This window comes from Lepidochelys olivacea (assembly GCF_965140295.1).
Source record: "Lepidochelys olivacea isolate rLepOli2 genome assembly, chromosome: 5".
NCBI classification, from domain to species: domain Eukaryota; kingdom Metazoa; phylum Chordata; order Testudines; family Cheloniidae; genus Lepidochelys; species Lepidochelys olivacea.
Window position 1 is genome coordinate 73,943,183 of NC_140415.1, and position 9,267 is coordinate 73,952,449.

Genomic DNA, 9,267 nt, shown 5'->3' on the forward strand with positions numbered 1-9,267 from the left:
ATATTTCTTCTGTCACATATAATTGTGTTGTATCATACAAAGGAGGGATATTTTGCAGCACTTGTTTAACACACAGTTATGGAGATTGCATTATACATGTTTTCATTTCTGATACCAGTTATTTGGAATGTCAAACCAGTGGCTGGTTCAAGTAGGGCTAGTTGAGGCATCCTGCTTGAATTGCCATTGTTTCAAGGATGTCAAACCACTGTATACCTGCTGCCAACTCCATTACAATTACTACCTTAGAGGCCTGATCCAATGCCCATTGAAGTCTGTGGGAAGACTACCATTGACTTAACTCGACTGTCTGTCTTGTGTAATTTCAGTACTTCTCCAGAATGGTCACCTTTTTAGTGTGTTTCTCCAGAAGCTGAGAAAATATAGCACAATGTAATAAAGGATTATCTGGTACAGCAACATCCTCTCCAGCTCATTGAAGAATAGAAGTTTATTGATAAACTTCACTACTTCTTGAATGGGAGGACAGTAGCTAGGTGGCCGAGCCTGAGAGGGAGGAGATTTTAATGGTGAAATAAAGGCAGTGACACAGAGGATTCTCCAAATGATTAAAAGAGGTTCTCTTGGACAAAACCTTCTCCTGGACACTGACTTCCCAATCCTGCAAGGTGTTGAGACCTCTTCTCATCCCCTTTTAGGATTGGGCCTTGAATGCCTCACAGTCCTGGAACTTAAAACAAGAAAAAAATATCAGAAAGGAGACAGATCAGGTGACTGCACTCGGCTGACTTTCAGAGTAACACTAGCAGCTTAAACCCTAACTGAAAGTCTCTGAAAGAATCCAGGGGAGATAAATTTCTCCAACCAGGAATGAAACCAGGCAAAATTCAATGGAAAATACAAGGAAGCCTCAATTTTTTACTGCTTAAACTTTAGAAAACTTGGTTCTCATGTAGTTTATTGGACTTGCACTGTTGCAGCCATCATGTACAAGTTCTCCTTTGTAACTAGTACAAAAGCCATGTAATCTGCAGTGAGGTCCCTATAAGTAGAAAACCCTGAAACGTAAGAACAGCAAGTTATGCTACTACTTTCTTCTCCCCTATAACCTCAACTCTTCATGTTAGGTTTGTGGCTGAGGTAAGTCAGGGTAAGCCCCTGCAGATTTTTGAGGGGGACCCAGAGATAAATGGCTGATATATACATATTCTCTCATAACCGAAGGAGCTGGGAGATGTTTGTTACTAGCTCAAGCTCTATTTATTTCTGGATTTAAAAGTTTTCATATTGATTTATTGATCCAGGAAGACTAGAGCATATCCTTTGTTATGCTGCAAAAATGAAGAAAATCTTTTAAAAGTACTCAGTAAATTTTGTGATCTAATGATCTAATTTTTCTGCTCACGTCCTTTATTCTAGTTAAACTTTTAAATAACTGTCAACGGAATTTTTCTGCACACTGGAAATAATCTGTTCAAATTGTGGCTTTGCTAGCTAAAGAGATTTCAGGAACTGGTGCTGTTCCCAGCTGCAGAACACAAAAGCATTCACAGATGCTAACTAAATGGCCTATGCTGAAGACATTTTATTGCCTAATTGGTGTTTTTAAGAACATTTTCCTGCTGTATTTTTCCTTTTTGTTTTTTATGATTGCAATTACATTTGATTTCTTTGTGTTGGTGATTTTTATATATCAACTTCTGAATAGAAATTAGCAAGGAATAGGAAATGTTTCAAAACTGAAAATAGCCATGCATGTAAATTGAGGATTGTTCTTACAGACTGCTACCTCCAATGGTCTGAAAAATATCTTTATTCTTTCCATTACAGTGTTTCCTAATTTTCTTTGTCTGTTTCTTGCACAACTCTGATATCAGAGAGACAAGATGTACCCTGTAGTACCTGTTTGTATTTGTTTTGCTTCATCCACTGCTGCTTTATCAACCATTCTGAGATTTCCTTTAGTGGAGTTAGCAATTGAAAGCAGTTCAGGCTTTGAGCTATGCAACATATCAGGCGTTAGCAAGCAAATTTATTGGGGGTCTCTCAATCATACTATGATTTCTCACTCATTTCCAGATGGCAAAGCCATATACAACAATTCACAATATATTCCCCATATGCCCCAGAATCCTTTGCATTATTTCTCACTGCACTTAGTTGGAGGTCCATGATAAACGTAGTGGTTCATAGGTATTTCTGGCATCTCCGCCCATTTCCATAGTCCTTGAGACATCTGCTGGTACTCCTCTTGGGTGGTCACTATGCACAGGTTGAGAACTACTGATCTAATTCCAATGGCGATCACAAGGTTGATAAGTCATTGGAGGTGGGATACAGTTCTAATTTGTGTCATTTATTTTGTTTGCAGTAACTGCTTCTAATTAACCCGTACTAACCAGCTAAACACATAGAAAAGAAAAGGAGTACTTGTGGCGCCTTAGAGACTAACCAGTTTATTTGAGCATAGCTCACAAAAGCTTATGCTCAAATAAATTGGTTAGTCTCTAAGGTGCCACAAGTACTCCTTTTCTTTTTGTGGATACAGACTAACACAGCTGTTACTCTGAAACATAGAAAAGAGTAAGGCTGTCAGGATTTAGCTCTTAGTTAAATCTTACTCAGGCAGACTCCCACTGATTGCTTGATTTGGCCTTCAGTGGTAACAAAGGAAAGATACACACTTGCTGAGAATGTGAAAATATCTTATTTGCTGCCCCTCTGTTTACTTTATATGTATAGTGCACGACATTGCATTCATGACACACGATGCTACTACAGGTTTTAGAGTAACAGCCGTGCTAGTCTGTATTCGCAAAAAGAAAAGGAGTACTTGTGGCACCTTAGAGACTAACCAATTTATTTGAGCATAAGCTTTCGTGAGCTACAGCTCACTTCATCGGATGCATACAGTTAGTTTACATTCTTTACCAGTGGGCAATTTTGGGGGAAGAAAGGATTTGCCAGGTAGAGGATATTTAGGCCAAAATTTACTGATTTTGGGTGCCTCTATTTTTGGATGCCCAGCGTGAGATACCTTGTGCCTGACTTCCAGAAGCATTGAGTATTTGTATCTCCACATCAGGAGATGTGGGTGCTCAGCACCTCTGAAAATCAGGTCTAAGACTGTTCTCACATATGGCAGGGCACACAGCAGCTACAGGACTGGGGGAATCCAAAGGTGAGCTTTACACCACATTTGCACACCCACAGCTTCAAATCAGTGGTGTGCAATTCAGCTGGACATCAGGATCTGGTCCGGAGGGGTGGGGGGGTTAATAATGGCTTCTGCTAATTCAGTTGTGCTGGCCAGTGTGACGTGAACAGAATTTTAATTAAAAAGTAGGTTTGTAAAGTAATGATCTAGTCTAGAGACTTTTTTTTTAAAAAAGCAGTTTTAACAAACCTGTGCTCCAGACACGCCACCCAGCACAGCCACAGTAGCAGAAACCAGTACCAAAACCCCTGTTTTAAAATGACTTCTTATCAGGAAGTAAAGGTTTGTCTAGCTGGGAGCCCAAAAATATTAACATTGTTTTATTATGTGGGTAACTGGAAAAGGCCCTTGTTTAGAATAGTCATGGAAACCATGCTAGCAACAACCATATTTAGTTGTTGCTAGCATGATTTCTATTGTAACGTAGGCAGAGTCTAATCAAAACAGGTTTGCTGTGTTTTCTGTGACTCACGATATGCACTCTGCCCTGACATGCATAATATTCAGCCTAGAAAACAGACAAAAGGAATTTTAATCCTCTTCTATGATGCTTTGTACTTTACAGTTTTATGACAAAACATACACACTATTGCTAGCATTGATGTAGCTCCAGAAGTAGTAGCAATGGGGGAAGTGCTAGTGCAGACAAGGAGACAAGGCTCCCTCAGCTGCCAGCATTTTTAACACTGTCATTTGGACCTTCTCTGAGCAGGCAGGCAGAGTAGTTCAAATTTCTGCAGAGTGGTCCAGATCCTGAGGTTCATTTACTCAGTCCTTACTGAGGCAAACTCCTATGGAAAACTATGTAAGTACTTCAGGATTTAGCTTTACAATGTCCTGTCATTTTGACCCCCTTTCAAATGCCTGTAACACACCTTCTGTTCATATATTAAAATGTTTACAGTGGTGCACAAGCAGTGTAGAGGAAGGATGGTTGTGGATAAGGTGCTAGCCTAGGACTTTGGAAACCCAAGATTCCTGGGGCAAATCAGATAGTCGCTCTGTGGCTCAGTTTCCCATCTCTAAAATGAGGATCACATAGTTCCCTCCCTCAAACGGGTCTTGTGAGGATATATACATTACAAGACTGTAAGATGCTCAGACATTAGGGTGATGAAGGCCATTTAAGTACCTAAGATAAATATAGGGACACATGGTCTGGGCAAGTACAAACTCCATTCTATCCCACAGTTAATGGGTCCCTCTGTTACAGGGCCTGTGTGGGCAAGAAGTGCAAACTTTGCAGCTGCAACTGTGCAATTAGTCCTCCCTTCAGTGACAGATTTGACATTAATAGCTCTCACTTGGCAGCCCACTCAGCTATTGGCTGCACGTGGGCCTGTGAGCATCTGAAGTGATGCTCAACTGGTCACAGCTTTGCCCCTCCCATCCTCAAGAACAAACCTCAGTGTAGTAAAGGAGGACACAAAAACACAATGAAAAAATACTTTATTAACATTGTGACATTCTATGTAACCCCCATATTCCTCATTTTTATATAATTGTGATCTGACATATAAAGCTTGCCTTGTGAGGTATCAGGGGAAAGGTTATGGTCTGCTGAAAGTCATTTCTCTATCCATATATGTATATCATTAATGCATATGCAGTTATGAGAATTATGTGGTACGATTGTCACTAAAACATGCTGTAAGCTGGGGAGTCAGCCAGATGTTAGCTCCCCAGAGGCAATAGCAAGGAAAGTAACCAATGCCCAGGCGGGGTGTCAAACAACCCATGGACAGCCATTGTCCAGCAAGGGAGCTACAATTCAATGACTCACCTGCATGAGACCACACCAGGGGAGTTGCTCAAACTTGCAGAGAGACTCAGCAATGCCCCGCCCCAGACATGCCTGGACTTGTGTTCCCCCAGCACATGGGACTGAGTTTATAAAACAGAACACAGGGGCCCCATGCTTGGCCTTTCTCCTGCCCCACCTATGCTGCCAGCAACAAAGGGCTTGTCTACACTGGCAACGTTAAAGTGGCTTGTGTGGGCATGTGGCACAGCACTAGGAGAGAGTTCTCCCACCGCTCTAAAAAACCCACCTCCACGATGGACAAAACCTGTATACTAAGGACTGTAATATCCAGTGGGGTGAGAAAAACTGCTTAATCTAGATGTTGCCCAGTCTAATTGGGTTGAGAATTTAGACTGTGTGCTTTTATTTTATTTTATTTTGGTAACTAATTCTGACTTTTTGCCTGTCATTTATAATCACTTAAAATCTATCTTTTGTAGTCAATACATTTGTTTTACTGTTTATCTTCACCAGTGAGTTTGCATGAAGTGTGTGGCAAAACTGCTCGGGTTTGCAAGACTGGTGTATTTCCATTGATGAAGCGGTAAACCAATTAATTAATTTGCACAGCTCGTCTTGAGCAGTGCAAGAGGGCATATTCCTGAGGTACAGTGATGGGAGCTGGAGGGATTTGGCTCTGGTGCCTTTCTCTGTGTGATTCATGAGTGGCTCTGGGAGCATTCATGCAATCTAGCTGGGTGTGGGGTTCCACATGGTTTTGTGCTGAGTGATAACAGCACCTGGAGGGGTGTGCTGCTGGTCACTAGTAAGGCATTGTGAGAGACAGCACAGGCTGGAGAGAGTTAAGGGGGTACAGCGGTCCCACAGTCCCAGGCTGCACCCTGGGGGTCCCGTCACAAGCATATAAAAAATACAACACATGCATTCTGAAAAAAATATTAAGCTGGAAACACAAAAGGGAAAAAAAAAATCAAAGATTTGGTAGCAGCTACCCCACAATATACTTACTATGTTGGGATGCCATAGCTGTCACAAGATTGCCTCAGCAGCATCTGATATCCTAAAACCAGAACAAAGAAAAGGGATTACATAGCGATGTACCCATCCACCATATCCCCAAGAAAATGCATTTATCTCAACATGCTGCTCCAGCATCCACTTACTGCCCCACTGCACCCAATGAGGGATACAACCCCTGGCAGCCCAAGTGCATTAGGCAGGAGAGGAGGAGATGAAGGAACTCTCTGGGCTGGCTTAAGGGGGCTGAGAGGGATGTCCTTCCTCAGGGACCTAGTGCCCAGACCTACTCCTATCTCTGGATGAAAGAGTGAAACCATTAGAATTGCTACAAAATAAGGACCAGAAAAGTCCACCCAAATTAAAGACACAAAGTTACTTTAAAAAAAAAAGAGAGAGAGAGGGGGAACTGGGCTTATTTAGTTTGCAGAAGAGAAGAGTGATGCGGGATTTGATAGCAACCTTCAACTACATGAAGGGAGGTTCTAAAGAGGATGGAGCTAGGCTGTTCTCAGTGGTGGCAGATGACAGAACAAGGAGCAATGGTCTCAAGTTGCAGTGGGGGAGGTCTAGGTTGGATATTAGGAAACACTATTTCACTAGGAGGGTGGTGAAGCACTGGAATGGGTTACCTAGGGAGGTGGTGGAATCTCCATCCTTAGAGGTTTTTAAGGCCTGGCTTGACAAAGCCCTGTCTGGGATGATTTTGTGGGTGTTGGTCCTGCTTTGAGCAGGGGGTTGGACTAGATGACCTCCTGAGGTCTCTTCCAACCCTAATCATCTATGATTAATGAATGAAGTCAAGCTCCTTACCTCCAAGAGGTAGCAGCATTCACTGGAAGAGTGCCTAAGCATCCAGACAGGCTGGTGACCCTCTACCATCTACAATTGTGAAGTCACAGCAGGGCATAACCCCTAACCGTTATGGCCCCTTGGGCAGGACAAACCCATTCAACAAATCCATTGGGATAACAAAAATGTAAACAGGGGCAAATATACATTATAGATTCATAGAAAAGCATTTGCTCCAAGGAGCTGTGCCAGGAATTATGGCAACAATCCACAAGCCCTGTAACATTAGCAAAAGGAAGGCATGGATGTTGAGCACCAAGTATACCAAAATCAGGATCACTAGTGTGGATGCACTGCACTGTTACAACTAGTACTGATAATGGTGCCATTCTTTACTGTAGATGAGGCTTAAGTGCTGGTCACTGTCTCACTGAGTTAAGAGAAGAAGAGATTTACATTTCCTGGAGTTACTATTCCAACTGTCTCTGGTTTGCCCACCAGATGTCATCTGAAAAACACCTAATCACTTGTAGCAGCATTGAATTTCCTGATAATTTTTCTTTATAGAAACAAACAGCACATATGTTACAGTCTCTGATATACATAATAGAATACTGATATGTAAAACCAGATGGGATAGAAAGTTTCTGAATGGAAGTTTTCTAGGAGGGAGTTTAAAGTTTCCTTGATATGCAATACACAAAGAGGTTCTAAACCTTGTCCCTAACCTCCTTCCCTTTCTTCTCCCTCCCACCTCACCACAACCAGGCCCCAGCACCACCAGATGCCTTATAAATACGTAAAATGGACAAGAGTCTGAATATAAGAGTGCAACTAACCCTTGGTAATTTGGTGCCACATGCAACCATTCCAGTGTACCCCAGAAGTCTTTGAACTGGTTCCTATGGTATTTCAAAGGAAACTCCATTTTCCTAGTACTTCTTCATAGAAATCATATAGGAATCAAAGCAATGGTTTTGTGGGGTCCTCTGGAATCTATGGAGAAAAAGTTGCAAGTTGCTTTTCTGTAATAAAAGAGCAAACTAAGAACTGGAACATTGCTGCAAGGCATAATGCCAGAGAAAAATCAACATGAGGTGCTTTGATGGTAACAGAAATAGCTAGTTGATTGTAAATGTTGAAGGACCTTGACATACTTCCAAAATGATAGTTGAAAGAGAGAGAAGTGAAATGTCACACTGATTACTAATTGTTTGCTTGTTTTGTCCGGAATAGCCCCCTCAAATGTCCATCAGCAGACGCCATAACAAAGGGCATTAGTCTACTAATAAAAATTGTGTTTTTTATATAGGATTCCTAAAACTTGTTGGTCTGTCTCACATGCTGTATTAACACACTACACTTCCACACTGGAGCCAATCCAAAATTACTGTTTGTACTAATAAAGGCTGTAGATTCTGCCCTAAAACAGGTAGATCATGCAATACATATAGCCCTAAGGCCTGGATAATAGTCGGGGCAGAGAGTTATATGGGCCCATGGTGCCCATGCTCCAGCAATATTCAGGGCATGGGGGCTCTGCTCCACCAATGTTTGGGGCTGGGTCTCTCCTGGCCCTGCCTGCCGACCCCGCGCGCCTACCCCGAGCGTCCCTGCCTGCACCCTGGGCAGCGGGCGGCTGCCCTGCCACTCCACTCCACTCCGCTCCGCCGGCTCCTGGCATCAACTGCTGCCGCAGGGTCCTAGCACCTCCAAACCATAGTGCCGGGGCAGGATGACCCTGCCCCTGCCCTTCTGCCTCAGACAGACGGACCCTTCCCTTTTCCGGCAGGACCCTCCACCAGCACAGGGGGCCCCATGACCACAGTCAATGCTCCTGCTCTATGCTGGGCAAGGGGCAGCCCCATCCCCCACCCCAGTGAGGCTACAGTGAGGGGCGGCAGCAGCAGGGGAGGAGGCGCACATGTGATGGCAGCCTGCAGCCCTCATCCCTGCACCTCAACCCTCTGCCCACACCCCTCTCACATCCCAAGCCCCTCATCCCCAGCCCCACCGCAGAGCCCTCTATTTTTAAACATATATATTGGCTTACATGGGGGCTGGGGGGGGGGACTTGGACCCATTCTGGCCACCAGCAAAAATTACACAAACCTGTCACCCCTGATAACAGTGTTATCTATCACAGACCGATTTGTTTCATGTCCTGCGTATATGTATGGTACAGATCCTGCAACACAACAAGATTGAAATCCAGGGGAACTGAGGATGCTTAGCACTTTACAATGGTTACTCAGTCCCTTGGGAGACTGAGCCTAAGTCTGCTCATTCTCATGTTCCAATTAGTTCAGGCAGGCCGGACTACCTCCCTACAACTAGAGATACAAAGGAGGCCTTCCCTGCGCTGCACCTTCATCTCAGTGTCAGAACCCAGAGTATGCCCTGTCCTGCCAGTCTCTAAACAATCCCACACTCCAATAAGCTCTAGACTACTCAGTGATTATACTGCACACATCCCTTGACTTTCTCCAGATCAACACACCCCATCCCACTGGCT

The 9,267-nt window shown here is 43.5% G+C and overlaps 1 long non-coding RNA gene across 1 annotated transcript; it reads right to left on the reverse strand.

Annotated features, from left to right (window-relative positions):
• Positions 1-28: 28 nt before the first annotated feature.
• Positions 29-7,666, reverse strand: LOC311520494. Its single transcript, XR_014711617.1, has 3 exons — positions 7,592-7,666; positions 5,952-6,003; positions 29-691 (listed from the first exon to the last, which is right to left on the reverse strand). It is a non-coding gene; the product is annotated as an uncharacterized lncRNA (long non-coding RNA).
• Between the last annotated feature and the right edge of the window lie 1,601 nt (positions 7,667-9,267).